The 8,492-nt window shown below is 39.3% G+C and overlaps 1 protein-coding gene across 5 annotated transcripts in view; it reads right to left on the bottom strand.

Moving 5' to 3' along the window:
- Positions 1 to 7,962, bottom strand: part of LOC123726108 (uncharacterized) — an 11,126-nt gene extending 3,164 nt beyond the window's left edge. Inside the window, exons 1-3 of one of the 5 annotated variants that reach the window (XM_045692542.1) lie at positions 7,443 to 7,962; positions 7,216 to 7,241; positions 4,208 to 4,312 (exon numbers count right to left, since the gene is read on the bottom strand). The gene's annotated coding sequence lies outside the window, so the exon portion shown is untranslated. Of the gene's footprint in view, positions 1 to 4,207; positions 6,527 to 7,215; positions 7,242 to 7,442 lie in introns of those variants that run through there. The other 4 variants (XM_045692541.1, XM_045692543.1, XM_045692540.1 and 1 more) reach the window with 4 other exon arrangements.
- Positions 7,963 to 8,492: the final 530 nt, after the last annotated feature.

The raw sequence follows: 8,492 nt of genomic DNA on the forward strand, positions 1-8,492 counted from the left end.
TAGAGGACCAGGACAATGAGCTAGAGGACCAGGACAATGAGCTAGAGGACCAGGACAATGAGCTAGAGGACCAGGACAACAAGCAAGAGGACCAGGACAATGAGCTAGAGGACCAGAACAATGAGCTAGAGGACCAGAACAATGAGCTAGAGGACCAGGACAATGAGCTAGAGGACCAGGACAATGAGCTAGAGGACCAGAACAATGAGCTAGAGGACCAGGACAACGTAGTGTTAATCTCTACTCTCCATAGAGGTTAGAATACAGTGCTTTCGTAAAGTATTCAGACCCATGAACTTTTTCTAAAATTATTCTAAAATTGATTAAATAGATTTTTTCCCTCATCAATCTACACACAATACCCCATAATGACATCACAATACCCCATAATGACATCACAATACCCCATAATGACAAAGCAAAAACTGTTTTTTAGAAATGTTTGCTTATTTATAATAAAATGTTTTTACTGAAATATCACATTTACATAAGTATTCAGACCCTTTATTCGGTACTTTGTTGAAGCACCTTTGGCAGCGATTACAGCCTCAAGTATTCTTGGGTATGATGCTACTAGCGTTGGGCCAGTAACCAAAAGTTTGCTGTGTTGAATCCCTGAGCTGACAAGGTAAAAATCTGTCATTCTGCCCCTGTACAGGGCAGTTAACCCACTGTTCCCCAGTAGGCTGTCATTGTAAATAAGAATTTGTTCTTAACTGACTTACCTAGTTAAATAAAGGTTCAATTTAAAGCTCTGTCAGGTTGGATGGGGAGCGTCGCTGCACAGACATTTTCAGTTCTCTCCAGAGATATTTGATCGGGTTCAAGTCCGGGCTCTGGCTGGGCCACTCAAGGACATTCAGAGACTTGTCTCGAAACCACTCCTGCGTTGTCTTGGTTGTGTGCTTAGGGTCGTTCTCCTGTTGGAAGGTGAACTTTCACCCCCAGTCTGAGGTCCTAAGTGCTCTGGAGCAGGTTTTCATCAAGGATCTCTCTGTATTTTGCTTCATTCATTTTTCACTTGATCCTGGCTAGTCCCTGCCTCTGAAAAACATCTCCACAGCATGATGCTGCCACCACCATACTTCACAGTAGGGATGGTGCCAGTTCCCTCCAGATGTGATGCTTGGCATGGAGGCAAAAGGGTTCAATCTTGGTTTCATCAGACCAGAGAATCTTGTTTCTCATTGTCTGAAGGTCCTTTAGGTGCCTTTTGGCAACTCCAAGCGGGCTGTCATGTGCCTTTTACTGAGGAGTGGTTTCCATCTGGCCACTCTACCATAAAGGCCTGATTGGTGGAGTGTTGCAGAGATGGTTGTCCTTCCGGAATATGTTCCCATCTCTACAGGTGGACTCTGGAGCTCTGTCAGAGTGATCATCGGGTTCTTGGTCACCTGCCTGACCAAGGTCCTTCTCCCCCGATTGCTTAGTTTGGCCGGGCGGCCAGCTCTAGGAAGAGTCTTGGAGGTTCTAAACTTCTTCCATTTAAGAATGATGGAAGCCACTGTGTTCTTGTGGACTTTCAATGCTGCAGACATGTTTTGGTACCCTTCCCCAGATCTCTGCCTTGACACAATCCTGTCTCGGAGCTCTACGGACAATTCCTTCAACCTCATGTCTTGGTTTTTGCTCTGACATGCACTGTCCACTGTGGGACCTTATATAGACAGGTGTGTACCTTTCCAAATCTTGTCCAATCAGTTAAATTACCCCAGGTGGACTCCAATCAAGTTGTAGAAACATCTCAAGGATGAGCAATGGAAACAGGATTCACCTGAGCTCAATTTCGAGTTTGAATAATTATGTAAATAAGGTATTTGTGTTTTTTATTTTTAATATGTTTGCAAACATTTCTAAAAACCTGTTTTCGCTTTGTCATTATGGGGTATTGTGATGTCATTATGGGGTATTGTGATGTCATTATGGGGTATTGTGATGTCATTATGGGGTATTGTGTGTAGATTGATGATGACATTTTTTTATTTAATACATTTTAGAATAAAGTAACAAATTATGGAAAAAGGGGAGGGGTCTGAATACTTTCCGAATACACTGTATATAGACTGGGTCTAGATGTACACACAGTCCCTCTTCACTTCCATTGTTCCACAACAGAACAAAATTCGCAGGACCCTTCCACCTTCCTAAGAATACTGGGATGCTGGGATTTATGTTCTCTTTAACCTGTGTCCGTATTCGCAGACTCCTGATTTAGGATCAGTTTGCCTTTTAGATCATAATGAATGAAATTATGAGAATGGGGGACCTCTTCCTAGATCCAATGCTTGTAAGGGCCCTGGTCCTCCAGAATGGTATTGTGTGGAGCGAGAAGACGATGGCATTCCACAGAGAGGGAGAGCTGTGGACAGATGCTATGCTGTAGACTCTGTGGGTTTCTACAGGACCCTAGAAGGCTGCTACACATCTGCCCCCATTCAAATGGATTCAGAAGAGACAGTGGACTTGAGCTGATACTCCCAATGGTATTTGGTGCCTCTGTTTTTCATGTTGCCTTGAACTCTGCATGTGATTGGTCAAGAATCTTAATCACTTACCCACTTTTTCCCCTTTTTTAAATTCACAAACAAATTACTGATTCAATCATTAAGTATATGTTCTAACAGTTTGAGACATAAAATGGAAATTGAGGCAATCTGTCAAACAGCAATGTTGTTTGCTGCAGTACAGAATAAACATAAATTAAATAGGTAACAATTGTTTTTATGCATCTATAAGCATACACAACCTGTTCACATTGCTCTTTATGTTCTGTATCCATTTTCCTGTACCTTTATAGTGACATGCATTTTAATGATTTGCTTGAGGAGAGAAATTAGTAATATTATGGTTATGGCATATTGGTTTATTATAACTTTATTTAACTAGGCAAGTCAGTTAAGAACAAATTCTTATTTACAATGACGGCCTAGGAACAGTGGGTTAACTGCCTTGTTCAGGGGCAGAAAGAAAGATTTATACCTTGTCAGCTCGGGGATTCGATCTGGCGATGTAGCAACCTTACGGGTTACTGGCCCAACGCTCTAACCACTAGGTTACCTGCCGCCCCTTTACATCAGAAAGTCATATAATAACCATTTTAGAGTGTTACATGCAGTATCAAATCTGATCGATGTAAATGGGGTGTCGAATTTCAGTTATAGGCAGATTATAGCGCGATTTAAAAGACTGTTTCTCCTCAGCGCCTTCACCTAGAATATTTATAAAATCAACCTACAAGACCCCCTAGCGACCACAAACATTTTTCTCGGTTGTGGACAATGTGGACTCGATTTGAGAGGGGATACTGTCCGATAATAGTAACTGTAATGCAAATGCAAATGAGCGTTACGAGAGGGAGAAGTGTGTGTGTGTGTGTGTGTGTGTGTGTGTGTGTGTGTGGCGCGAGGGGAAACCTTTTTAGAGGTGGAGAAAGGGCTGAGAAAGACCACGCGGTCCCCTCGCGGCGTGACCTGTCGAGAGGGCATGAGTCGGTTTGGCTCAATAAAACACTGTGTATAATTATCAAAGACAATTCTTACTGACTCAAAGCCAGCAAAATAAACTGCTTGTTTTAGCACGTTTTAACTGCGTGTATTTATCCATGTGATTATACGATAGCAGTAAATTGTAATTGCGTTTTTAATTCCAACCTTTTAATTCTAACCTTTTTCATGGAATCTCATGAATTTAGTAGAAAATAGACTAGGGCCCAAAAATAAAAAAATAAAATGCATTTGAAGATTGCATTGGTTGTTCTTATTTAATCGTTATTAATGTAATAATACAAACATCGAATTCAGTTGATTGCGGTAGAGCTTTCTCAGTCTATGGATGAATTATTCAAAATGTAAACAGACGATAAACTTATTTTTTATAACTTGTCCTGTTGTTGAAATCAATCCCTTAACCTACATTTGAATATTTACAATACTGTATGATTCTATGAACAGATTTTTCACACCTTTCCACTTAAGTTGAATAGGGTTATCTTTAGAAATATAAATCAACTGTATTGTTGTTTTTCTAACATCCTGCACTGTTTTTAGTTTTGACATTTAGACCTATACGTTTTCATGATGCCAAAAAAACTGCAAGAAATCTGGTCCCCGCGTTTTATTGGCTACATTGTCTTTATTTTTAAACATAGCATTTATTTGTTCAATTGTTACGTCCTTCAACGGTTTTAGTTGACAGACAAATAACATACCCAAACCAACCATGTACAATAGCAGGCGGATGTTGGGGCCTTCATTTACATTCAAGCACCTTCGGTCTGAGGAAGGGGGTGGGGGAGAGGCTGCCCACCCTGCATCTATAAAGAAGGGTTGCAAAGTATGTGAAGAATCAAGGTTGTAGGCTAAAGCCCATGTAAGGTCACGGAAACAGCTGTATTTCTTTTTGCAGACAAACAGATTCACAAAACTTGACATTGACGGTTTGAAGACCTCCAATTCTACCACATTACACAAGTCTTTGGCTAAGGTTGTACAATGTAGGTTACTATAAACGTATTACGTATTAATAGCGTATTAATAACGCTACTTTAACGTTATAATTATAAATATTAGGCTATTATTTATTGTATGAAATTGCTGTTATTATATATATATATTTTATTATGAGTAAATGTGTTGATTTTGTTTTTACCAAAGTGTAAAACAATCTGACTTGTCAAGTCTGCTTGACGTGATTTACATGACATATAAAACAAAAATATAAAATTGTCCTTAAATCCACAACACACAAATTAGTATTTCAGCCAAACCGCAGGCAGAGCTGAGGACTGGAAAATATAACGACAATTCCTAGATGGTCCTATGTTGCGCTGAGAGCTGAGGACTGGAAAATATAACGACAATTCCTAGATGGTCCTATGTTGCGCTGAGAGCTGAGGACTGGAAAATATAACGACAATTCTTAAATGGTCCTATGTTGCGCTGAGAGCTGAGGACTGGAAAATATAACGACAATTCCTAGATGGTCCTATGTTGCGAGGTTCTGACAGCCATTCTGGAAGCTACACATTGTTGTACACATCTTATTTGTGCACAAATGTTTGATCCTTATATATCAATAAATCAATCAAATGTATTTCTAAAGCCATTTTTACATCAGCAGATGTCACAAAGTGCTGTACAGAAACCCAGCCCAGAACCCCAACACATACACAATCGAACAGGCGTTTTGTAAGGGCAATTTATGGAGGCATGCTAATTTACCACAGTTTTCTCATACATATTCATCACTTTTCATGATGTTGATAATAATAATAACAATAGTTATAATAATAGATTAAAACATATAAACGATTGTTTAACGATTAAAGAAAACGTTTCATTTAGAAACTACAACTGACCACCAAACTAGGCCAAGGACTGTCACGTGATTCAGGTGTCATGCCACTAAATTCAGGCCAAGTATTTTGCCCCCTAACGTTATCGAACCGTCCCTAATACTGGCATTCTACTGTTCTCTATCCATCCACACTCTTGACACCTCGTGTACTGTAAACCCATGCACTCACAGTTGTGTAATCTACTATTATGTAGATTACACGTCCGATTTGTTATGATCTAACAAATTGAAAGATTTAAATAGTGTATGTATGTATGTATTCTTTTTTTTAACAATACAATAATTAAAATATATACATTATATCTTACCTTCCCCATTCTAATTTATTTTGGATTTAGGGGTACCATAAAAACATGAGGATTCCTTTTTAAATGAGGTAATTATTCTGTAGGTCTACAACACACTAGACCGTTTGCTATATCATGCACATAACTTCTCAAACAATTGACTGATACTTTGATTATAAATGATGTTTGCCATGATCAAATACAACATTTTACAACACTATTATAAGGAGTAGGATCTACTTAAAGATAATGATTAAGCCAATAAAGAAATAACGCCCATATCCAAATGTCTCATCACTGTCAGTATAGGCATAGCAGGCCCCACAACATTTTACAGTAAACCCTTAGAATGACCTAATGATTTTACTCATTAATGATGTAAACCCCTCTCAAGTCACTGTTCATTTTAATGATATCGTTTGTCCTTCTTTGAATAGGCTAATTTTACTGATGCCACGAATCACTCTGAAGGCCTGTGTGCCTAGTCATGTCACTGCACTGTACAAATGGCCAAACACACTCGATATATCAATGACTCCAATCGATAGCTGCCATTTAAAACAAACCGATTTAATTAGATTTTCGACTAAGTGTAACACCTTATTGGTGGATCCATCGGGCCTACACAAACATACACCAACAAACATACAGTACACGAAGCTGTCATAATATTTTACACCACTGTATTGGCCCAACATCATCTAAAATCTGGGTTTTTAACGAATCAACCCCATTTTAATCTGTTGAAAAAAAGATGGATTATTCTTACCTGCATTGGGAATTTTTAAAAATAGTTATCATATTTTATTTCTTGATTTTTCTTGATTTTTCGTGATTTTTCGTGATTTTTCGTTGGGATAAAGCCAGGATGAATTGGAGTTTTCAGCAACAGATGTCCATGCACAATTCTTGGGGTTTTGTTTGATTTTGCTCAAGAATTGCGTTTGGACAATCAGTCGCTAACACTCTAGGATGGCATTCTCGGAAAAATAACACAAAGAAAACACCCAGGCATTAATTCGATTCAACACAAACGCACAGATTAGAAGCTAATATGCCTACAGGATGCACCTGCTTCAATTTCAAAATTATTTTCTAAATATATACATTCATTGTTGATTAGAAAACAGCCCTTCATTTCGAAAGACAATGAGATAGAGAAAAAGAAAAAGAAGTTGCACTTGTATATATCTTTTCATTCCTTGTGCTGCGTTGTATGGTATCATGGACTTTCCACGGTCCTTCCATTTTCAACCATTGGATAAGAAGCCACAGATGAGCCTAACTTATATATGTGTTTTTCCAAATATCCAAATATCTAATACTAACGGAAGAAGTGTCTCGTTTCGATTCAATATTAGTATAGAAAGAAATACATATTATGGCATAAAATGCCGGCTAAAAGATCAATGCACTTGCTGTTTCATTCATGACCAATTCTTTATATCGGTCTGAAAAGTAGGCTACACCATTCAATGTAATGTGGTGCCCTACACGGTTAGGCCTACTAGAGCTGTCGCTACTAATATGAATTTCGGTCTACCACAGTTCAAAGCAAGCCTCAAATACTTACAGGTTGCTTTTTCTTTCCTCAAACATCTGAAAGAGATTAAGATGCAAAGTAAACGCCACAGCATTTTATACGAAATATCACCTCTTCTCAATTAATCATATAATAAGTCATATAAAATAGTTTTAAATGAACCAGTCAGATAAAACAAGACTCCATTCTTTAAAGTCCAGGCTGTGTTCAGGCTGTGTCGATACAAGAAGAAAACGTTTTGGCCATCCCTGCTGCACCTGTTAAGGGCGCAAATCCACGTCGTCTCCACACCTCGTCGGAAAATAAAGCAGAATCTTCATGGTCATCTCAAAAACACAAGTGCTGCAAACAAACCAATTCCAATCGTTACGCTATAAAACGTTTTCATTAAAAAACAAACAAAAAAACGGTGATTTGGAGTTGTAGCCTAGTGTTCTGTCTGGCGCAAGAGAGAACCGGTGATGGAATCAAGAAAACCGCGCAGTCCCGTGCGGTCTCTTCTCTGTTCTCACGACATGCGCTGCCTGTATCCTTGTTTCAATAACTCTCGTCAAGACGGGAACGCGTGCGGAGGAAGAAAGATGCTCGGAGCAGGTTGCTGGTTGAAATGATCTCACGCTTCAGCTCGCAGTACCACCGCAGCAAATGACTTGCTGGGACAGTCGGTTCTATGGAATGGCACTGGCCATAGCCTCGCTCCAGCTCCTGGCTCTTTTCTTGGGCTGGCGTAACAATACGGTGTCACCGCGACGGACGGCGAGAGGGAGTGGGGATGCTCTTCGCTTGGTACTGAATTTGAATAGCATCACCACAGGGTGGATGATAAATGTCCATTGTGCTGTAGAACTAATGAATCTCCACTGTCTTCTATGGGCACACACACACAAGCCAGCAGCTGCGAGCGAGGGGACAAGTAAGCTCTTAAAGACACAACAGCCCCATTTTCTCCCCAAAAGTGATTACAATTCGTACACTGTTTATTCAGCGCCAAAACGCTCTGAAAACACTGTATGACGTTTGTTTGCTCTTTGGTAATCTTTTTTTGTGTGAGAACACCAGTGCAACGCAGTAACCAGGCACTTAGACATAAAGCAGTCCCTTGAAAGCATTTTGTGGCATTTGTATAGTGTATAAGGCCAGTATGAACAATTGCATGCAAATGTATGAAAGGACGTAAATTAGTACAATTATTATTGGCTTTCAAATGTCTGATGTATATTATGGTTATTGTGGACAAGTCAGAAGGGATGGAGGTTGAATAATTGCAAGAAAATATCACCAACCAAAGATTTTATAATGGAAGTCTG

The sequence above is a fragment of the Salmo salar genome, chromosome ssa13 (assembly GCF_905237065.1).
Source record: "Salmo salar chromosome ssa13, Ssal_v3.1, whole genome shotgun sequence".
NCBI lineage: Eukaryota > Metazoa > Chordata > Actinopteri > Salmoniformes > Salmonidae > Salmo > Salmo salar.